The 24,586-nt window shown below is 46.7% G+C and overlaps 1 long non-coding RNA gene across 3 annotated transcripts in view; it reads left to right on the top strand.

The window, feature by feature from the left end:
* Positions 1–24,586, top strand: part of LOC144493778 (uncharacterized) — a 56,031-nt gene that overhangs the window by 12,844 nt on the left and 18,601 nt on the right. For 2 of the 3 annotated variants that reach the window (XR_013497791.1, XR_013497789.1), the window contains exon 2: positions 8,300–8,560. This is a non-coding gene — a long non-coding RNA (uncharacterized LOC144493778). The remainder of the gene's footprint in view (positions 1–8,299; positions 8,561–24,586) is intronic. The other variant, XR_013497790.1, reaches the window with a different exon arrangement.

The following is a 24,586-nucleotide window of genomic DNA, read 5'->3' as shown; positions in this document are numbered from 1 at the left end:
ATCTTACCTGCCGTTCATGCCATGCTCACACTGCATGAGGTTGGAGAATTTGGCAGCCAGCCAAATCTCCATTCACTGCGGTGGGATGGGAAAATCTTGCTGGCAGAAACAGTGGTAAGATTCTGGCCGAAATCTTTTACTGATGTTGGAGAAATATCAGCGAGGTGCTTTGCAAATGGAAGTTTCAAATTATATACAATCCATATACTAATTCACAGGTGATCAGTTGTTTTTACATTAGCAATGATATAAATGTGCAGAGCCACTCATTACACTCTCATCAGCAGCATAGGAATGGTCATTATCCATGTCCTGTGCTTCTAATTATTAGATACACTTATTAGTGCAGTGCTGAATATTGCAATTGGCAAAATGAAGAACCCTGCAGTAACATTGCAAGTGTTCTGTCAACTGGTTTCAAGAAATTCATTGAAGGTGAACAGATTAGTGACAGGATAAATTCTCTCAAATTTCTTCTATTTCACAAACTATGAATATAGACACCTGGCTGACTAAGAAAGGGACAATTATGTTGTGCAGAAGGAAAGCAGCTCTGATCATGCCTAGGGATCTTATCATTCCCGTTGACGCACTGCTCTTAAACTGTACTCCCTTTTGGGTCCTTCCTTCGCAGGCTTGTAGCAATTTATTCCCCTTTGAGCCTTAATTCCCCAACAATGATTTGAGGGTGCAACGTTGAGTAATTCAGGAGACTGGAACAGTGTTCATTTCTCAATCATCTCATGCACATTACCCAATTGGTTTTAGGGAAGTGACTCCTGCATCATATGCATTGAAGATGTCAATTAAATTATGTGTGTGCACTATTGCTGAAATTATATCTCATTGCAAAGGTTAACTGGTGCACAACTTTCCTACTGAAGCATTATGATAAAATGTTGCACGATACTGCTTCAAAATGTTGAAATCTGTCTGACAATGCTCCTCTAGCATCAGACTTGATTTAGGGATCCCAGAAAGTGCAGGAAAGGACTGTCAGAGAGATAGTAAAAAACATCATACAACCTGATCCTGCATTGATCTATTATTGAATCATTGAATCCCTACCATGCAGAAAAAGGTCATTCGGCCCACCGAGTCCGCACCAACAACAATCCCACACAGGCCCTATCCCCATAATCCCACATATTTAGCCCACTAATCCCTCTAACCTATGCATCCCAGGACACTAAGGGGCAATTTAGCATGGCAATGCACCTAACCCGCACATCTTCGGGCTGTGGGAGGAAACCAGAGCACCCGGAGGAAACTAACGCAGACACGGGGAGAACGTGCGAACTCCACATAGACAGTCACCCAAGCTGGGAATCGGAACCAGGTCTCTGGAGTTCTGAGGCAGCAGTGCCAAATACTATGCCACCAGGCCACCTATCAATATCACCTAATTTCTTTTGAGTGTGTGCAGTAATCACCAAGCCAGGCAATTATTTCTGCAGTGTTTAAATGGAGCTTTCTGAACTCTCTGTTAAATGTTGTCAGGAGGCAGTCTTCAATGATTTGAGTCATTGCTTGGGGTGCACCTCAGCTGCAGTTCAGGTTCCCTGCAAGGCCCCACTTGTGTCAATTGTGGTAATGGTTGAGGAGTGCCCAATGTTGGTTTGGCAGGTTGAAGCCAGATGTGGGGGCTATGGGATCTGTGATGAGCAGATGGATTTTAATGGTGATGTGTTGGTTTGATTCCTGCTGCCATAAGGCCTCTGCTGTTATTCCTTGGCACGGTTGTCTTAGCCATGTCAGCTGGCTTGATGGGTGGTGAGCAGCAGGTGGGTTGGTAAGGTTCTCTGTAGCAGTAGGCTTGTGTTCATAGAATCATAGAAACCCTACAGTGCAGAAGGAGGCCATTCGGCCCATCGAGTCTGCACCGACCACAATCCCACCCAGGCCCTACCCCCACATATTTATCCGCTAATCCCTCTAACTACGCATCTCAGGGACAATTTTAACCTGGCCAATCAACCTAACCCGCACATCTTTGGTGTAAATTGATGTAATTTGATTTAAACCTTAAATTTGATGTAAACCTTCTCCAGAAGCTTTCTTATTGCAATCTCCCTCCTTATGTGAGGGGCGGGATGTTGTTCAGTACTGGAAGTCAGGGGAATTGAGTTGATCGAAGACTACCCGAAATAATACACATTGTTGTGTTGAGCCTGGTATCGACAAGACTGATGTGGGGCGAGTTGAACTAGACTGGTGCACAGTGCTCTGGAGTCGAGTCAATGATGGCAAGAACTGAGGTGCTTAAGGTTTGAGCCTCTGTACCCCATGAAGAGACAGCAAGCTTGCTGAGAAGATGGTTTTGCAATTTGATCTTTGTAACTGTCTTGCTCAGATATTTTGTGTATGTCAGTGTTCGGTCGAGGGTAACACCAAGATAAACGGGATGTTGTCTGTGATTCAGTCTCTTGCCATTCAAGGAGATTTGTGTTCTCTCTTGGTGCTGGCAATGTGGAGGTGGAATCACTTGAGCCAACTTTGTTGTTGCTGGGCTGAAGACAATAGTTGTCCAGTTTTGCAACATGGTCGTTTAGTGTTGACTCTAGTTCAGAAAATGTCAAAGCCTGAGACAGTAGATATCGTCAACATTGATGAACTTCTGAGAAAGGGTTGAAGACAGAATGTTAACATGGAATTTGAAAAGGGTTGGGGTTAGAACAGATCCATGGGGAAGCCTGGTGTTTCCTCCAGACACTTGTTTAATCACCCATGTACACCTTGAACCACGTATCTCAGAATTTCAGATGGCATCAGTAGCCCATGGAAGGAAGATTCTTGAGATTTTGACAAGGAGACCAGTGCACCAGACCTTGCAGTTAGATCAAGAGGGGAGTCGATGACCTAAAGTTAAAGTTTATTTATTAGTCACAAGTAAGGCTTACATTAATACTGCAATGAAGTTAGCATGAAATTCCCCTAGTCGCCACAGTCTGGCGACTGTTCGGGTCAATGCACCTAACCAGCATGTCTTTCAGAATGTGGGAGGAAACCCATGCAGATACGGGGAGAACGTGCAAACTCCACACAGACAGTGACTCAAACCAGGAATTGAACCTGGGTCCCTGGCGCTGTGAGGCAGCAATGCTAACCACTGTACCACCGTGCCGCCCCATAGTGACATCTAGTGGTATTATCATTACACTATTACTCCAGAAACTCAGCTAATTTTCAGGGAACTTGGGTTCGAATCCTGCCAAGGCAAATAGTGGAATTTGAATTCAATAAAAAATATCTGGAATTAAGAATTTAACAATGAAACATTGTTGATTGTTGGAAAAACCCATCTGGTTCACTAAAAATGTCCTTTAGGGAAGGAAATCTGCCGTCCTTACCTGATCTGGCCTACATGGTTCTCCAGACCCACAGCAATGTGGTTGACTCTCAACTGCCCTCAGGCAATCAGGGATGGTCAATAAATGCTGGCCAGCCAGCAATGCCAATGTCCCACGAATGTATAAAAAAGAAAGCCAGCGTTTGTTTTGAGGATATTTTCAAAGCCATTTTCAATGAAGGTAATTAGGGCAAAGAGCTGGTTGCATGTGCTTCAATCTCGCCAAAAGCCAGCTTGTTCAACTTTGCAGATTTCCTCCATCTCTGACTTTATCCTAATTGTCACCGAATCGATTCCAACTTCAACTGTGCCTTCTTTCTTGGGAGCTCCTTTAACATGTTCACTGATCGGTCTCAGAGCAGAACTTTGTTAGCACCGAGACCTGCCTTGAACCTCGGTTTGGTTTCCCGACTAGTTAGTGCCAATCAGAAGGGCAGCTTTAAGATCCGAGGTCACATCCCAGTAGCAGCAAAATGAGTAAGGCACGTGCTCCTAAAAGCCCTGAATGAAAAATGGTTAGGTTCTCTCAATCTTCTAGTTTGCGTGTAGCTGTGCTGGTGCTTCTCATGACTTGGCACTAGGAGATATTGGCTTGCTTCAAGAGCACAATGTGTGTTGGGAATCTGTTCTACCGTTCACCAAAAATAAACTTACAACAGAACAATGTGTAAAAATCTTCCCTGAATAAGAAATGTCAAGCACTACTTTCATTGATCTACATTCCCAGTGACGTGACTCAAGTTGAGCGTGTGCATGTGTGATATTTGCTGAGAAGGATGACAGCAGTTTGCAAAGTATCATCCTTTACATCGTAACTGTCTAAGGTGCTTCACAAAGGCATGATGAAATAAATTTTGACACCGATCCGCAAAAGGAGATATTAGGACAGGTGATCAAAAGCTTAGAAATAGAGGCTAAGTTTTCAGGAATGCCGCGTTAGAGGAGAGAGAGAGAGAGAAAGGCAGAGAGATTTAGAGAGGGAATTCCAGAGGTTAGGGTCAAGGCAGCTGAAGGCAGAACCACTACTGATGGAGTGATCAAAGTCGAGAATGTGCTGAATGCCAGAACCACCAGATCTCTGAAGGGGCAAGAGAAGAAAACAGATGGGAAGAGCCGAAGTCAGGGAGGGATTTGAAAACAAGGATGAGAATTTCATTGTCAGATCAGGTCATGAATGATGGGCAAACATGACTTGAGGCTGGATTTGTTGTCATCCATTGGGTTTACAGTGGGGGTGGTCATGACAGTTGGCTAATCCAGCACCTGTCTATCTTATCCCCGACACACGTTCCACAACACATGGTGCCAAAATCAGCAGCTCACCTGCCATTTTTAAATAAATAATTATCGGGCAATTGACCTTTTAACAAGCCAATTGACCCAAACAATATGTTGTCTACACCATAAAATGGTTGGTATGGGGAAGCACGTGAAATTAAGACAGTTGTTTTTTAATACGCCCCTGCCATAAAACTCAACACTTGGTATGTATTTTGGATGATAATGTTATGCAGCCCAGTGCTAAACACACTGTTGTGTGGCTTAAGCAGGGGACCCAAGTTCGTGAGAAGTTAATACGAGTTAAAGTCAGCCTACATTTAAAGGAGAGCTACATTTCGCAGTAAGAAGTGGTGGTAGTCAGTGTGGAGAGTTTCTGAGCAGAAGAAGGAGTGGAAATGGCACAAGAGAACAGAAAGTGTGTTACAAGCTTCTCCAAAGCAGCACTGGAAACCTTGGTGCAAGAGGTACATAGGAGGAGAGAGATCCTATTCCCTCAAGGGATCTGACGTCCCGCTAGGTAGCCATCATAGTCAATGCCAACAGGATAGCCATCAGGACCTGAATATGATGTGGCAAAATGTTCAATGATCTCACACAAGTTTTGAAGGACAGTGCATGCAACCTCTTTTGTCTTTTCCTTGCAAACAAGTGATCAATCTCACACACAGCAGCACACCTTTTCACTCACCTTTCAACAGTCTTCATCAAGCACAACTCAAACCCTACATTCATTGTCTCTTGTCACCCTCACACATTTAACACTTCTGTAAACCTCACATCCATACCTCACATCTTGCAAACACTGCTGGCTGTCGAATGGTGAGATGTGGATCACCCAAACAAGTTGCACTATGCTCATGGAAGAGATGTTGCTGCCAATCTTTGGTGCAAACATGACCATGCTGGTGGCTATCAATGCAGATGAAACAATTGAAGATAATAGTAAGTTTGTACCACATCCCAATTCACCCTCATCTAACAATCCCTGCTGATTTACAGGCTGCTGTAAACATGCACTTCTTGCTTTTTATCATTCCTTCACCTAAACCCTTGTTCCTTTCTCCTTTGGGTTACCAAGCATCGATCACCTTGTCAACAACTGGCATGGGAACCTGAAGTGCAAGATGAACAAGGGACTGATGTTGAAGAAATACCATCATTTATATTAAACTTGCAGCCACCAGCTCAGATACGTGCGAGAGTAGCAGAGAGGTGGGATCTGCACATGACAAGACACAGCAAACGAGTGTGCTACAGCTAGGTGGGGCAGGGGGTGGAGGTGGTCTGATGGCTCCACCCTCTTACTAATGGGAATTTTGAAGGTAAATTTGAATGGAAAAGCATATAGTACAACTTTCAAAAGATAATCAGGGACCAAAAAACTGATTACTGAAAATCAGAAATAAACACAGGAAATGTTGGAAATACTCAGCAAGTAATGAGGCCAATTGTGGAGAGAAACAGAGTTTTCAGATTTGTGGCCATTCATCAGAACTGGGAGAGATTAGAGATAGATGTAATGGATTCTGAGTGGGTGGGACAGGGACAAAAGGAAGGTCAGGGATAGGGTTAAAGGCAGGTGAGATTGAATGGCAGAAGAGTTCCAGGGCCAAAGGGAATGGTGGCGGGGCAAGGAATGAAACAAGATGTACCTCAAGTGGGTATGCTGGTGCCGGACAAAAATAAAAAAAACAACAAACCAAGCAAAGGAAAGGAAAAAAAATCGATCAGATTCCGGCCAGAAATTATTGAACACATTGTTGAGCTCCAGAACACTGTAAAATACCTAATTGAAAGATGTGAAGCTAGTCCATAAACTTACACTGAGCTTCACTGGAACAATGCAGTGGGCCGAGGACAGAAATATGTCAGTGCGTTGTGACCGTATGAAATTTGACATTCTTGCATTTGTCCTGATCAAGTGCAAGATGAAAATCTTCAGCTACATGTCTTTCCTTTCAGCAATACAAGGCCCCTTATAAACGTCATGGAATAGCGATGACTGCAGTGCACAGTAGAACATTTACCATTCTAATAGAGTGTTTCTGACAGCAATCTGTGTGTGACTCTCCCTGCTGAATCGAATACTTAAAAAAAAAATCAAATCTATATAACTTAATTACTCTTTCAGAAAGAAAACTGTTTACTTATAGAATCATGAGAATTATGCAAATTATCTGAACTGAAATGAGCAGAATTGGACAGGATCTTCCATATCAAAAGTTTTTTGGTTTGCTAATTCCCCCAAATGTCAGACTTATTAATGTTAACATTTACCTTCCTCGGCTGAGTTTTTTTGCACTTTGCGTTCGCATAACATCAGAAAAGCACACAAAATTAATCACGCTGAGAGCATAAAATTAATTAGTTTGTTGCATTACCTACTTTTCTGAAGGAGGTGAAAGGTTTATGTCCTTTAGGTTGGTGTATCCATGGCAACTCCTTCATATGACTGAGAATCTAGTTATGCAGGGCTACTCTGCATAATAGATGCAAACCCCAATAGACAGAAAGGTGTAAGAAATTGCTCTGATATTTATTGGGATATTAGTGTTACATGTTAATTAGTTATAAATATATTTACATGTGTTACTCACTGCTATAAAAACAAAAAAAATGTAATTTATTTGCATAAACCTTAATTACTAATGGAATTTCTCCCTTACCTTAATACCTGTTCTTGATAATTACTTTTCCTCCAAAATGCATGGCAAACTGATCTTTAAAAAAAATCTCACCTCCAGAATGATACATCTTGCATGTACCCCAGTGCATTTGTATGCTATTATCCAGGCTATTTGCATTTCTAACATAACAAAGAAGCTGGATGTTAAAACTGTGCTATTTGCTGATCACCATATGGACATTTAATGCATTTATAACCAAATCCTTGGTGTGGCCTATGTCTTTTGCTCTTGTCCCAGTGAGGGAACACACCTTAGGTCTAAGCCTCACCTCCTAATGTGGTCAATTGCTCGTTGATGAACAATTCAGAAACTGGAAATCATTCCAATTTCTGCAGGCTAAACGACTGACCACATTTACTTCTAATGTAAACGCTTGAGAACCAGAAACCTAGAGAAATACTACATGGTATCATTGATGATTTACAATCCTTTCAAACCAGGACGACTATTCAAAAGTATCTGCTCAACTCCTGGCTCATTCTTGAAATCAGCCCCAGTCTCTAGTGGTGTTAAGGAAGCAGCATGGCTATGGAATGTAAAACATTTCTGTTCAATGGATGCAAGGGCGGCATGTTAGCACAGTGGTTAGCACGACTGCCTCACAGTGTCAGGGACCCAGGTTCAATTCGGGCCTTGGGTGATTGTCTGTGTAGAGTTTGCACATTCTCCTTATGTCTGCATGTGTTTCCTTTGGGTGCTCCAGTTTCCTCCCACAGTCCAAAGATGTGTGGGTTAGGATGATTGGTCATGCTAAATTGCCCTTGTGTGTCAGGGCGATTAGTCTAAATATCAGTAGTGTAAATGGGGTTATGGGATTAGGGGATTGTTGTTAGTGCAGGCTTATTAACCAATCCTCTATCCCTGCTTATATATCACCCCAAACTAGTTACATCCTCAAAAAAAACTCGAATAAATTTGTCAAATAAGATTTCCCTTTTGTAAAACCATGTTCATTTGTTTTAATCATACTTTGCTTTTCTAGGTACATCGTTACAATTTCCTTAACAATGGAGTCCAGCACTTTAATCTTGGAGATGAATACAATGTCAGAGGCAGGATCTATCCATGAGGAAGTTAAAAGTCCACAGTCACCTTCCCAGACATTGGCAGCACTGACTTTGCACTGATCTAAGGTCTTATTCCAGGTGACAGAATTCTATGAGCACCTTTTTCACACATTCCAGATGACTAAATACACTGTTCCTGGTTCATTGTGAATAGAAGTGTTCCTGGAAGACCCTGAGTAAGTAAGACTTCCCATTGAGAGCCCTTCACCCCAACATCACACATCTTGTCTTCTTACTTGCTGCCTTTGATCCACATCCCTCCAAGCTGGAGCACAACTGAGGGACTGCTACTAAGACTGGGCTTGGGTTTTATAATCTGAGACCTTACAGTCATAAAGAATGCCTTCCCTCATGATGTGCAGCATCAATCTATCCAGTACCTATAAACTGCAACCAACTCCTCATCGCACCTTGCTTTTCCACCGACTCCAACACAGCCAGTAAACAGTAATCAAAATCTAGCTTGCAAGTTTTTGATGTTCCCTTTAAATAGTGCTGGTAGAGTTTGCGGAGGTTGGGGGGCGGGGGGGGGGGGGGGGGGGGGGGGTGGGTGGGGGGGGGGGGGTGCGCTGGGGGCTGCATTGGGTGTCATTCTGCCGAATGCCTATTTAGCTGTGTGCCAATACAAAATGGCATTGATGCCATTATATTAATAAGCCTGCACTTGTAGCACTGAAGCTATGGGCACTACAGAGCTGAATTTTGTGGACTATTTATTTTACAGATGTAGCACATCATGTCTCACAAATTTGATTGAGTTTTTTGAAGGGGTAACCAAGAAGGTAGATGAGTGCAGTGCAGTTGATGTTGTCTACATGGACTTTAGCAAGGCCTTTGACAAGGTACCGCATGGTAGGTTGTTGCATAAGGTTAAATCTCACGGGATCCAGGGTGAGGTAGCCAAATGGATACAAAATTGGCTTGATGACAGAAGCCAGAGGATGGGTATAGAGGATTGTTTTTCAAACTGGAGACCTGTGACCAGTGGTGCGCCTCCGTGATCGGTGCTGAGTCCACTGTTATTTGTCATTTATATTAATGATTTGGATGAGAATTTAGGAGGCTTGGTTAGTAAGTTTGCAGATGACACCAAGATTGGTGGCATAGTGGACAGTGAAGAAGGTTATCTTGGATTGCAATGGGATCCTGATCAATTGGGCCAGTGGGCTGACGAATGGCAGATGGAGTTTAATTTAGATAAATGCGAAGTGATGCATTTTGATAGATTGAACCAGGCCAGGACTTACTCAGTTAATGGTAGGGCGTTGGGGAGAGTTATAGAACAAAGAGATCTAGGCGTACAGATTCATAACTCCTTGAAAGTGGAGTCACAGGTTGACAGAGTGGTGAAGAAGATGTTCGGCATGCTTGGTTTCATCGGTCAGAACATTGAATACAGGAGTATTATTGAAGTTGTACAAGACATTGGTAAGGCAACACTTGGAATACTGTGTACAGTTCTGGTCACCCTATTATAGAAAGGACATTATTAAACTAGAGAGAGTGCAGAAAAGATTTACTAGGATGCTACCGGGACTTGATGATTTGAGTTATAAGGAGAGGTTGGATAGACTGGGACTTTTTTTTCTGGAGCCTAGGAGGCTTAGCGGTGATCTCATAGAGGTCGATAAAATAATGAGGGGCATATCTTTTCTCAAAGGTAGGGGAGTCTAAAAGTGGAGGGCATAGGTTTAAGATGAGAGGGGAGAGATGCGAAAGGGTCTGGAGGGTCAATTATTTCACACAGAGGGTGGTGAGTGTCTGGAACAAGCTGCCAGAGGTAAAAGTAGAGACAGGTACAATTTTGTCTTTTAAAAAGCGTTTAGACAGTTACATGGGTAAAATGGGTATAGAGGGATATGGGTCAAATGCGGGCAATTGGGATTAGCTTAGGGGTTAAAAAAGGGGTGGCATGGACAAGTTGGGCCAAAGAGCCTTTTCCATGCTGTAAACCTCCATGACTCTATGACTCTAAGTTACAACTCAACAATGATTGAAAAATGTCAGTTAAAAAATTATACCTGTCCCTTTTCCACATGAAGAAGAAACATTTATGAGGAGTGTTCATGCAAAATATTAAACAGAATCTGTAACCGTTTGATTATTAATACTGGGAGATTAAAGGATTTGTAAAATAAACCAACTAGGAAATACATATGTTTCCTGTGCCTTAAATCCCCCAGTACCAACCTCATGTTATGTTGCGCTCATCAAGGTGAAAAGTGTCAGTGCGAGGTCAATGAACAGTTTTATGATTTGCAATAACAGTAATCAACGCACTAATGCTTTCCTACAAAATTCAATACAACATTAAATGGATTAATGCCTTCATTAAAATAATGGACAAAGAAATTACATATATTGACAGGGACATTGCTAATGTCAAGGTAACTGGAGTATTTTGCAAGTGTTACCTTGCCACACACATGGTATGATTTGTTCATCAAGTGTGAGATCTCTGAGCAGTGAGATTGGATTAATGCGAGGCATTAAATAAGGACCCTAATGCCTTGGTAGTCACTTGGCTGTTAGCCATGGTACTGTGCTAAAGCTAACTCAAAGTCTATGTCAAAGTATTGGGTACCATTAGGCACTAAACCAGCAGCCTAATGATACTTACAACAATAGCTTACTGCTACCCTCCATTATTGACTTCCCACTCTGGTATTGGGGGAAGTTTAACCTAAAAAAACAGTAGGTAGGCTTGAAGCAATGGTAAGTGTCATTGACAGTGCTATCAAGTGGCACTTACACAACATTACCTTGCTCAGTTTGCTCTGGCAGGACCACTCACCTCTTGACCTCATTAAGAGCTTTGTCCAAACAAGGATAAGATTATTGAACTCAAGACGTGAGGTGAGAATGGCTGCCTTTGACATCAAGGCATCTTTTGACCGAGTGTGTCATCAAGGAGCCTGAGTAAAACTGGAGTCAATGGGAATCAGGAACAAAAGATGCTTGTGATTGTGGGAGGTCAGTCATCTCAGTCACAGGACAATGCAAAAAAGAGAGGTGGGCGCGCGTGTGTGCGTCCATTGAAGCCTCGGGTGGTTGGGGGCATAGCTGGGCAATGGCTGGCTGCCCTCAGTACAAACAAACAGACTCGATGCAATTGTCGCCAAAGGGGGCAGTGGAGTCTAAGCCATTTCAACATTGCCAGTGTGTCTGGGGTAGTGCCGTGGGTGTGGGGCCTGTGGAGGCTATGATGTGGGGTGGCTGAGTGGGGGCTATGCACGGTAGTGCTATGCAGTGGCTGCCGTGCAGGGATGGAGCATGAATGGGGACACAATGGAATCATGCCTGAGGTCTTGATGGGGAGGCATGTCGGGTCCTGATGGGGGGGCATATCGCGGGTCAAGGAGGGGGACGCATTGGGAGGGCTCCAATGCCCTGATGCCAGCAACACATGTTGGGGAGGGTGTGGGGAATATTTTGCCAATGAGGGTGGGGAGGGCCTTCCCGATATCCATGGGAGAGGGAGGGGGTCTCCCAGTGCACTATGAGATCAGGGCATCCTTTTGCAATGCCGCCTCAATGCTTTGCTGCTAGGCTCACCAGCATTTTAGGCCCCAGTCACTCCAGTAGCAGCGTGAAACTCATCACTCTCCCAAAAAATGAGTGAGTGTGGGACGATTGTGGTCTGCAACACACCTGACGGACTGACGTAGATTGTTCCGGTATTCTCGCCATTATGGCACTTGGGGAGCAACCTTACAACCTTCTCCTGCCCATCATTGACGCAAGGTGGTAAGATTGGGTTAGACGCTCATGCCTCCCCTGAGCGTACAGGCCCCGTTTTGCCAGTGAAACTGGCTCTGCATCCAGAAGGAGCACAAAACCAATTTAAATATTAATGCCAGTGAGCCCCAGACTGCATAGTCTGGGCTCACTTGAATTTGCCCCCTCGCTGGTCGAGCTGCACACTGGCGGGAATCACAGCTAGTCTCCACCAACGGAGGAGATCAGATGTGATGGTCTTACCGGCGGGAATCGGAAGTCATTGAAGCCCCAGGGGATCGGGGGCATGGCCAGACAGTGTCCATGGGGCAGTGCCAGTGACCACTGGGCATCTTGGCATTGCCTACTGGGCACCATGGCACTGCCCACTGGATACCATAACTGTGCCAGAGGCAGCGCCAAGGGGGTGGAGCCTGCATGGAGGTGGGGCAATGATGAACGAAGGCAAGGGGGAGCTCTGCAGACAGGTGGTGATTGGTGGGGAGGAACTATGGATAGGGGGTGATCAGTGAGGGGGGGATGTCTGTGAGGTGGGTGGGGGGGGGGTGGCAGGTGGTCTCCCAGTTCACTGGGAGATTGGGGCACCTGCGTAATGGCACCCCAAGCACTCTGAAGCCAATTTCACTGGTGAGCTTAGTCCCCCTTTGGTGAGAATCGCATTGAGGCTCTTTCATTGCACTGAGTACTGTAAGATTGCGACTTGCAGCTTGCCAAAAAAAACAGCATCGTTCTCTCCCGTTTTCTCGCTCCTTCAGCAGAATTAGAATTTTTCTCGTAAGATCGTGCCTGCAGTTTTTTGGGGGGAATATTCTGCCCTGCATTTAGTGAGTTTGGAAATCAGGGAAAGGTAACCTGGGTATGAACATTTAAGCTAGGACATGTTTCTCTTGTAGTTCCCTTGTGCTATCTCTACTAATATAAGCCACACTCTTTGCAAGAGGGGAATTCAATATATTGATGCTCCCATCAGAGACATTGAAGACAGTTGCTGTATGAGATCATTTCTTTGCAAGTTATTTGACTCAGTTGTAGCAGTGCCTGTCCACCAAGATACAAAGTTAGCTGTGCTGTGCAGTACAGGCATGCACAATGCAATGTTATGAAATAACTTTTTTTTAAAAGAACTGCCTTCATTGTGACATCCTTATGCCATACAGCATTATGTGTGACTTTTAATCATGACATTTCCAATACTTAAAGCAATCAGCATGAATAAATGTGAAAAGAATGCATGATAAAGGTTTAAACATTTGCAGTTTGATTTCCACCACAAACTGAAATATGTAAGCAAGTTGCTTATTACCACAGTGGTTACAAACATGTCTTTCTCACTTTCTTCCATGCTGTTTGGGATTCTGAGCTGGCCTTGATAGACTCAGTGATTCATGCCTGACTACCTTGGGTCGAAATCCTTTCATGACCCTTCCCTTTGGACTAAAGAAAAACAGCTTGTTTCTGATGCCTCTTGTTAAGAATGGCAGGACCAAGGTCAGTATAAACCTATCCTTTTTAAAAGTTGCAAGCCACAAGCGTGTGATTAATCTAATTTTCTCATAAACGAGCCACATTTCTAGCTGGCTGCAATGTATAAAAAGGAGAACAATACGCTCGAGGTTATGAACTTTGATGCAAATTATAAATTTCTTCTGTATAACATGTTAAAATCCAACAGAGAAAGACTGTACAACACACACACAAGAACACCAGAATTAGGAGTGGCCATTTGACCTCTCGAGCCTTTACTGCCATTTGATAACATCATGGCTGAACTGATTGTGGCCTCAACTCTACTCTCCTGTCCACACCCCCCCTGCCCCCCCCCCTCCTCCCCACTCCCTCCAACAACCCCTTGCCCACCATTACCCTTGACTTCCTTGTCAATGAAGGATCAATTTAACTCAATTTCTGGGGCATGGAAATGGAAATGGAAAATCTCATCTCTATTGATGCTTTGTCCTGAAAAGCCTTCTAATAAAGGCAAACAGCTATGCTACCGACCTGTGCTATAATTTAAGATATGGGGAGGGATTTCTGTCCATCTGTCCGGCATGTTCATGGCAGTAGTAGATGGCACGTGGTTGCTGGCGATGGGATCTTACTGTAAACTTAGCTTCCCATTGAATGCATACCTCGTTGCCTGGATACCTGCGGTAGGGGTGCATTGTTGTCAGGACCGTAAGATCCCCCTGGTGTGAATGGGAACAGGATTTTGGTGAATATCCCCAAACCTCTTCCTTCACTCATCCATTGAGCAGCGGAATAGCCTGCAGAAAGATAACCCACTGCATATATGCACAATGAATTATCATGATGCACCATCAATCAGGCAAAGACTCGTTTGTATGCAAGAACAAATAGGCTTTTATTAGCAAAAGACTTGAAGCACACCCATGCCGATGAACTGGTCCAGACTGAGGCAGGGGGTTGGGGAGCAGTCGCCTTTATACCTGGACCGGGGGGGGAGGAGTCCCAGGCAGGGCCGTGTCCAGACATGTCTCACACACAGGCAATAAGCTAACAATGGTTTACCACATATCAATTAGTCTGCATGAGTTGATAGGAAGTGAAATTGAACTTGTGCTGAATCCTTGTGTAAAATGGGCAGTGTATGATATAGGAGTGCAACAGCAATAGTGAGAGGCACCAGCCTGTGTCTCTTCTGATTAAGATTGATGAACTGCAAGCGCTATTGGTAGATTGTATTGCCAGTTTGCTGATCGGAGGGTTGGGGAAGAGGGGTGGAAAATCAAATGTGAGTGACAGGCTGTTAAAGGGGAATTACCCTCTGATGGTTTTCACTCCTGGCTCTCAGTTATTGCTCTGCAGGAAAGATGGTAGCAAGGAGAAGCCCTCGGAGCAGTTACAGATCCCTGCACTCTGATTTAATTGCTGTTGACACAGTAAGAAGTCTCACAACACCAGGTTAAAGTCCAACAGGTTTATTTGGTAGCAAAAGCCACTAGCTTTCGGAGCGCTGCTCCTTCGTCAGGTGAGTGGGCTGTTATTCAATCATAATCAGAAGAGACACAGGCTGGTGCCCCTCACTATTGCTGTTGCACTCCTATATCATACACTGCCCATTTTACACTAGGATTCAGCACAAGCTCAATTTCACTCCCTATCAACTCATTAATTGCTGTTCCCCTCCCTTATCATCCAGCCCTAATGGCAGACTGAACAACATGCCAGGATGACAGAGTAAATGTATGCATGAGCCCTCTGGGCAGAGATTGTCCTCTAGCTCCAAAACAAAACTGCATTACCTATTTAGCTCTGCTAGAGCAAACAAACACAAGAGGTTGGTCTAAAGTTCCACTGACAACTAACCAGAATCTTGCCTGAAGACAGCCTTCGGTAACATAGCAGTACCGTGGAGTTGTGGGTGATTTGGAAGACAAATTTTTCAACACATGCAAGATTCTAATTTACAAAAGCTGTTAGGCTGCTGGGGCTTTCTTGAAGGTGTCCCTACGGCTAGTCAATATGGCCTCTGGTACAAGTCCAGTGCACACGATGAAGCGGACTACAACATTCTGAAATCTTACACCAATTTTAATGCTGGTTTAATATACATCCATGAATTGAATTTTCCCCCCCTAATGTCCCCCTGATTACCTTTCATATTCTTACTTTTGAAGTTCTTCAATAGAAGAAAAGGAAAAAAAATGTTACTGAAAGCCAGATGACCTAAATTCTGTATTCCAGTGTGTCAAGACTGGTTTCTCATTCAAGTCTTGATTGCCCTCGCTGACTTCTGTTCAGCCTCTCTTCTGCTGTCAAGAAGTTTTATGTTCAACTTTGTCATGAGAGCCAGTGACAAGTGCCAACACTGTTTGAGATATGGACAGCATAATGCGGTTTAAGCAGTAAGTGACCTTGGGTGAAGGCTTGGCATTTTGTCTGTTTATTTATTAATTTTTTTTCTCCATTTTTATTATTGAATGGAAAATAAAAACCCACAAGGAATGCTTATTCTTGTGAACAGACAAGCATGGGAGCAACTAAATGCACATCAGGTTTGTAAATGCACTGAAGTTGGCTCACATTTTTATGGTACATATATCTTAAAAATGTCAGGATCACTGTCCAACACACAGTTTAAACTGTTAACAGATTCCAACCTCCTCAACTTTGCAAACAGTTTGCACTGTTTGCTCTATCTCCACTACAACTGAATAATAATATTGCACTTTATCTGTAGATTTGCATGTGCAAGTTAGTCCTTAGGATAATCCTTAGGATTGTCAAATGCCTGTCAAATGCCTGAGCACCCGGAGGAAACCCATGCAGACACTGGGAGAATGTGCAAATTCCACACAGACAGTGACCCGAGGCTGGAATTGAACCCGGGTCCCTGGTGCTGTGAGGCATCAGTGCTAACCACTATGCCACCGTGCCGCCATTTGACAAGGTCCCTCATGGCAGGCTGGTGCAAAAGGTTAAATCACATAGGATCAAGGATGAATTAGCTAGATGGATTCAGAACTGGCTTGGCCATAGAAGTCATGATGTGGAGATGCCGGCGTTGGACTGGGGTAAACACAGTATGAAAAGCCTTGTGTGGCTTTTGCTACCAAATAAACCTGTTGGACTTTAACCTGGTGTTGTTAAACTTCTTACTGTATTGGCCATAGAAGACAGAGGGTAGCGGTGGAAGGGTATTTTTCTGAATGGAGATCTGGAACTAGTGGTGTTCTGCAAGGATTGGTACTGGGACCTCTGTTGTTTGTAATATATTTAAAAGACTTGGAAGAAAACATAGCTGGCCTGAGTAGCAAGTTTGCAGAGGACACAAAGATTGCTGGAGTTGCGGATAGTGATGAAGATTGTCAGAGAATACAGCAGGATTTAGATAGGCTGGTAAATTAGGCGGAGAAATGGCAGATGGAATTTAATCCAGACAAATGCGAGGTGATGCATTTTGGTAGATCCAATTCAGGTGGGAGTTATAAAATCAATGGCAAAACCGTCAGGAGCACAGACACACAGAGAGGTTTGGGATTACTGGTCCATAGATCCTTAAAAGTGGCAGCACTAGTGGAAAAGGTGGTGAAGAAAGCATATAGCATACTTGCGTTCATCGGTTAGCGACATTGAAGATTTATCTAGATAGACACATGAACAGGCAGGGAATAGAGGGATACAGGTGGTTGGTCTAGATAGGACAACATGATTGGCGCAGGCTTGGTGGGGTAAAGAGCCTGTTCCAGTGCTGTACTGTTCTTTACCTCTACACTTTTCAAATTTTGTGCTGATTGAGAAATTCTAACTTTTGTGGATTAAGTTGGGAGATAAACAGTTACTTATAAACGAAGTTGTCAGAGAAGCAAGGATATTGAGAGGGACTGAGAAGACTTGCATTAGTATATGACTAGGATGGAATATGTTTATTCAGTCTCAGGTTTGGATATCACCTCAATCTGAATGTACAAATACAAACCGAATTGTGTGGAATTTAGATTATATTTACTTAGGCAGAGAATTCCCTTCGAATCGCTTTTGCTTCACCCTTGTAACTTTGCTGTCAGTGCAATAGCAACAGGAGAGGGAATTTTAACCCACTGAGCAGAAAGCCAGTTTGCCAAGTAAATTGCTGACCTGGGAGTTGCAGTGGGATGACCAGCCCATTCTGAAGGCTGGGACCTCATTTCAATTTTATCAGTCAAGCTGTCCACCCACACTGGGAATCCAGACAGAGCATGTTGGCTTGTGACCTGAGAAGTTAAAATGGCCCACATCTCAACCAGAACTCAGGTAAGTTGTTGGAGGTTTCAGGAGACTTTGGGCCCAATTTTACCAAAACTTTGCGCCCGAAAATCACGGTAAAGTTGGGCGCCGGGCCTATACCGCGATCTGCACCCGATTCCGAGCAGATCACGGCTTTACCGACACCTGATTCGGGCGCGGGTCCGGCCTGCACCCGAATTGGGCGGCCCGACGATTTAAATGCATTAGCATGCATTTAAATCGACTTAATGGACCGCGCGCCCAACTCTACCACCAAATCCCACTTTACCGTCTTCTGGTCCGATGCGGATCCACGCTGTAACCGACCTGCAAAATAAAAATCCAAAGTCGCCGCTGCAGCCTCCGAAGAGCGGGGTCAGAGACTGCAACGGCTCTCTGACCCAGGTCATCCTCTGGGGGGAGGGGGGGGTGACCGATCATCCCCTGTGGGGGGTGGGGGGGGGTGGGAGGAGAGGGGATGTGACGCATCATCCTCTGGGGGGGGTTTCCGCTGCCACTCTGCGGCTGATCGGTGGGGAGGGAAGGGGCAGGGGTTTCCTCTGCCACTCTGCGGCTGGTCCCTCCTCCCCGCCAGAGGAATGAATCCCTCCTCTCCGGAGTGGCCGCATACTTCAAACACCACGACTGTCATTATTCACCTCAGCGGAACCCCCTGCCCCCTCCCTCCCCACCGATCGGCCACAGAGTGGCAGCGGAACCCTCCCCAGAGGATGATATGTCACACCACCTCTCCTCCCATCACCCCCCCCCCAGGGGATGATCGGTCACACCCCATCCCCTCCCACCGCCCCCCCCCCCCCCCCCCCCCCCCGAGAGGATGATACGTCACACCCCCTCCCCTCCCACTCCCCCCCACGGAGGATGATACGTCACACCCCCTCTCCTCCCACCCCCCCCCCCCCCCCTGGCCCCCGGCAGATGGCCTGTGTCAGAGAGCCGCTCTCTCTGCTTTTTTCTCCCCGTCCGGGCGCGCTGCTTCAGATTTTTTTCGAACTGCGCATGCGCAGTTCAGAGCTCCGATCGTTCCGGCAGCGCTAAGCCCCGCCCTCAGCGCGAATCGGACCAGAGCCGGCAAAACGCATATGGGCGCGCTGGAAAGAGGCTCGGATCTGTATTACGCTCGGATCCCGCCCTTCGGCACCGATTGGTAAAATCGGGCCCTTTGGCAGGGGGGATCATAGAATCATAGAAACCCTATAGTGTAGAAAGAGGCCATTCGGCCCATCGAGTCTACACCGACCACAATCCCACCCAGGCCCTATCCCCATATCCCTACATACTTACCCGCTAATCCCTCTAACCTACGCATCTCAAGACACTAAGGAGCAATTTTAGCAAAGCCAATCAACCTAACCCGCACATCTTTGGACTGTGGGAGGAAACCGGAGCACCCGGAGGAAACCCACGCAGACACGAGGAGAATGTGCAAACTCCACACAGACAGTGACCCAAGCCAGGAATCGAACCCAGGTCCCTGGAGCTGTGAAGCAGCAGTGCTAACCACTGTGCTACCGTGCCGCCCTGGGGAGGGGGATGGGGAGGGGGATTGTTGAAGGAGCAGTGACTCCTGATTTTCTGGGCTTTGCAAACTTACCCTAAAGGGTGTCTACCAAATGTCCATCAGCTTTTACCAAACATCATTGACATTATAGGGCCTCAATTTACATTTATTCATCAACTGAGTGCTTCAAGTGCCTAAGAAAACTGTAAAGTTTCTTTGACGTAAGCCACAATCTGGGGGCAGTAATCTTTCAATGGAGGGTCTGATTGTGGGGAAAAGGGTAAGGTAGGGAGGAACTAAGGGAGTCATGGTGGGATGGGGGTGGGGGTAAATACTCTCACTGCTCCTGGTTCACAAGCAGGGCATTAAAGACATTTGACTTTCCTTGAGGTTGTCCTCACCCCACGATTGAGCAGCCAGATTTCTGAAGACCTGAGAAAGCCAAGGTTAGACTGGCCAAGATCCAGGAGCGGATTGGCAGCCCATAACAGCTCTGTCAAACCCTGAAGAGGGAAACTGGAGCTGGGTTTAAGTTTTTAAGTTTTCAGTTTAAGTTGATTTATTAGTCACAAGTAGGCTTACATTAACACTGCAATGAAGTTACTGTAAAAATCCCTTAGTTGCCACACTCCAGTGCCTGTTCAGGTACAGAAGGAGAATTTAGCATGGCCAATGCACCCAACCAGCACGTCGTTTGGACTGTGGGAGGAAACCGAAGCACCAGGAAGAAACCCACGCAGACACAGGGAGAACGTGCAAACTCCGCACAGTGATCCAAATTGGGTATCGCACCCGGGTCCCTGGCACTGTGAGGCAGCAGTGCTAACCACGATCTGGTTTTAGATTTTTTAAATGTTTCCATCACACCTTATCCGGGGGGTAAAGGCTAAAGTTATTTCCTGCATGTCTCAGTAAGATTCTGCAATCTGATTGGTGAAGAGCCTTGCTGTTGTTACATTTGCCTGCACTTGTCACTGTCAAGGGCACCACACAGACTCACGGGGCTTGCTGAGATGAGATGCTAACAGGAGGAAGACATCTTGGGGGTATCAGATGTCAGGAGTTGCTGCCTCTTCAAGCGTCTGTCCAATATCCCAGTCACAACACCACCCTACAAGAGCCAGGAGCTGTGAGTCGATCCTCAGTGAACTCGCAGATGTAAACCTTCAAAGCGACAAGTCTCCTCAAGAAGATCCATCTCAAGCAATGGAACTATGCACTCAGTGTAACATCAATAGTGACTAAGATAATTGACACATGGGACAAGACAGCCAATGACATTCTGCTGGTGTGAATCCATTTAGGGATGACTCAGTCATCTGTCCACTTTTCCAATCACACGGACATGAGGCAGTCTCTGTTTGGGATGCTGGGCTGCATTTCTCTTTAGCTTAATATTGATGTGGACCACCTGAGCATAGCGGCACGGTAGCACAGTGGTTAGCACTGCTGCTTCACAGCTCCAGGGATCTGGGTTCGTGTGGTGAACCATCGTTGGTTACCACTGTGGGGTTATTCCAATGTTGCTGTTGGGTTAGGGTGTTTACACTGTGGGATTAATATACCTGTGGTGGATGCTGTTATGGCACATCCCGGTCGGGCCCCGCCTCCTGGGAGAGGTATAAGACCCTCTGCTCAGGCGGGACCCCTCCAGTCTGGAATGGTGTACGCGTGTTTAAATAGTTCCATTGTTTGTCAATAAAAGCCTTCAATCGCTGAAGCCTTGTACCTCGTGCTTGATTGTCGCGCATCAATTTTATTGACAAACACGAAACTCTCGACAGTAAAGAGAGTATGGAGCAAATGCTGAAACCAGAGCGTCTGATGCTGGACCCACGTGCGGTCGGCGCCTCTAACACCTTCGGCCACTGGCTGAAGTGTTTCGAGGACTACCTGGCAGCCTCTGCAGCAGTTACTACGGATAACGACAGACTCCAGGTCCTCCATGCGAGGGTAAGCGACACGGTCTACCTCGCGATTCGTGCGGCCACCACTTATCCGAGGGCCCTCGAGCTCTTGAAAAAGCGATACACGAGACCACCCAACGAGATCCATGCTCGTTACCTCCTCGCTACACGACGTCGGCAGTCGGGCGAAACCATGGAGGACTACGCCAATGAGCTCTTGCAGCTTGCCAGGGGCTGCGACTGCAAAGCTGTGTCGGCTGAGCAGTACATGTACGACCTCGCCCGAGATGCGTTTGTGGCAGGGGTAGGGTCTTCGTACATCCGGCTCAAGCTGTTGGAGAAAGGGAATCTCAACCTGACCCAAGCGATGGAGATGGCTGAGATGCTGGAGGCGGCGTCGAAAAGCTTGGCTCTGTATCCAGAAGACCACGTGGAGACAACGTGGCAGGAGCAGTCACAAATCCCTCCTCGCTCCACGGGCTCGCGCTCCCATATCGACCCGACGACGGCGGCAGCCCCAGGCGGCCCGCGGTGCTATTTTTGCGGAGGAGCCAAGCATCCACGGCAACAGTGTCCAGCTAAAACGGTGATCTGCAGTCAGTGCGGTAAAAAGGGGCACTACGCGAAAGTCTGCAGATCGAAGCCCAAGAACGGCAGTGCAGCCTGTGACCCTCCAGAACGGAGACAATCTCCATCGGCGTCGCAGTACCCACGAGGTCCGACCACGTGCGAACCCAGGACGACGCCATTGTGGCTGGCGGAGGAGGAGGATGACCACCAGGAGTCGCTATGCTTGGCGCCCTCACCCACGTGCGATTCATGGGGGCGGCCATCTTGGTCGACGATGACCAGGAGCGACCAGCAGGGGTCCCCAGCATCAACCTCGGCTGCCTGCAGTGACGTCCAAGGGCCAACGGTGGCGTCGATCACCCTGGACCAGGCTAAGCATCACAGGCTTGACTGTTCAATGATGAACATCAAGGTAAATGGTCGTACTGTGTATTGTCTGTTTGACAGTGGGAGCACCGAGAGTTTTATTCACCCTGACACTGCAAAGAGGTGTGGACTCCGGGTTCTACCTGCCAAACAGACAATTTCTATGGCATCACGGTCCCGGTCTGTACCGATCCAAGGGCGTTGTGTGGTAACTCTGGAGGTGCAGGGCACAATTTACGAGCGATACAGGCTCCTTGTGTTGCCGCATCTTTGCGCGCCAATTCTCCTCGGACTAAACTTCATGGTCCACATGAAGAGTGTGATCCTACAGTACGGTGGGCCACTCCCTTCGCTGGCAGTAGGGAATCAGCCGCAGCCTCCAAATCGTCCAAAGTGCCCCGCATGCAATCTTTCCACACTAAAGATCACCACACCCTCTTTATTTAAGAATCTGGTACCAGGCTGCAAGCCCATCGCTACTAAAAGTAGGCGTTACAGTGCTGAAGACCGGATCTTCATCAGATCTGAGGTTCAGCGGCTCCTCAAAGAAGGGATCATACAGTCCAGCGCTAGTCCGTGGAGAGCACAGGTCGTGGTGGTTAAAAGCGCGAACAAACCCCGGATGGTCATCGACTACAGTCAGACCATTAATCGTTATACGCAGCTGGATGCGTATCCTCTCCCGCGCATATCTGATATGGTCAATCAGATTGCGCAGTACCGGGTGTTCTCCACCATAGACCTTAAGTCCGCCTACCACCAACTCCCCATCCGCCCAGAGGACCGACAATACACGGCTTTTGAGGCGGATGGTCGTCTGTATCAGTTTCTTAGGGTTCCATTTGGTGTCACCAATGGGGTCTCGGTCTTCCAGCGTGCTATGGACCGAATGGTGGACCAGAACGGGTTGCGGGCTACCTTCCCGTACCTGGATAATGTCACCATCTGCGGCCATGACCAGCAGGACCATGACACAAACCTCCAGAACTTTTTGCGCACTGCGTCTCGCCTGAATCTGACCTATAACAGGGAGAAGTGTGTATTCCGTACGCGCAGGTTAGCTATCCTGGGATACGTGGTGGAAAACGGGGTCATCGGCCCTGGTCCAGACCGTATGCGCCCCCTTACTGAACTTCCCTTGCCCGCTAGCGCAAAAGCACCGAGGAGATGCCTCGGCTTCTTCTCCTATTATGCGCAGTGGGTCCCCAACTACGCGGACAAAGCCCGTCCGCTCATCAAGTCCACGACTTTCCCACTCACGCCGGAGGCCCAATTGGCCTTCAAGGCTTTGAAAAGCGACATTGCGAAAGCCACGATGCACGCGGTGGATGAATCCATCCCTTTTCAGGTGGAAAGTGATGCATCGGATTTCGCCCTGGCCGCCACACTAAACCAGGCAGGCAGGCCCGTCGCGTTTTTTTCCCGCACCCTTCAAGGTCCCGAAATTCGGCATTCAGCGGTGGAGAAGGAGGCCCAGGCTATTGTGGAGGCCATCAGACACTGGCGCCATTACCTGGCGGGGAAGCGGTTCACCCTGATCACGGATCAGCGATCCGTGGCGTTTATGTTCAGTAATATGCAGAGGGGCAAGATCAAGAATGACAAGATCTTGCGGTGGAGAATTGAGCTCTCCACCTATAATTACGATATTATGTATCGTCCAGGGAAACTCAATGAGCCCTCGGATGCCCTCTCGCGCGGAACATGCGCTACTATGCAGGAGGACCGCTTGAACGCCCTCCATAATGACCTGTGCCATCCTGGGGTCACTCGGCTCTACCACTTCATCAAAGCCCGCAACCTGCCCTACTCGGTGGAGGATGTCAGGTCAGTAACGAGAAGCTGTCGGATTTGCGCGGAATGCAAACCGCACTTTTACCGACCTGACCGGGCACAATTGGTCAAGGCCACTCGCCCCTTCGAGAGGCTGAGTGTGGATTTTAAGGGCCCCCTTCCCTCAACGGACCGGAACGTGTACTTTCTCAATATCATAGATGAATACTCCCGGTTCCCGTTTGTTGTCCCCTGTGAGGACATGTCGACTGCCACGGTGATCAAGGCATTCCGTGATCTTTTTACCCTGTTCCGGTACCCCTGCTACATACATAGCGACAGGGGCTCGTCGTTCATGAGTAACGACTTGAGGCAATTCCTGCTCTCATACGGGATTGCCTCTAGTAGAACCACGAGTTACAACCCTAGGGGCAACGGACAGGTGGAGAGAGAGAATGCTACAGTCTGGAAGGCTGTCCTATTGGCGCTGAAGTCCAGGGGCCTTCCAGTCTCCCGTTGGCAGGAGGTCCTTCCAAATGCGCTTCATTCCATTCGCTCCCTCCTGTGTACGGCAACCAATGCTACTCCCCACGAGAGGA

This window comes from Mustelus asterias, chromosome 5 (genome assembly GCF_964213995.1).
Source record: "Mustelus asterias chromosome 5, sMusAst1.hap1.1, whole genome shotgun sequence".
Taxonomy (NCBI): Eukaryota; Metazoa; Chordata; class Chondrichthyes; order Carcharhiniformes; family Triakidae; genus Mustelus; species Mustelus asterias.
The sequence above is the reverse complement of the archived record's forward strand: the minus strand, read 5'-3'. Positions and strand labels throughout refer to the sequence as shown.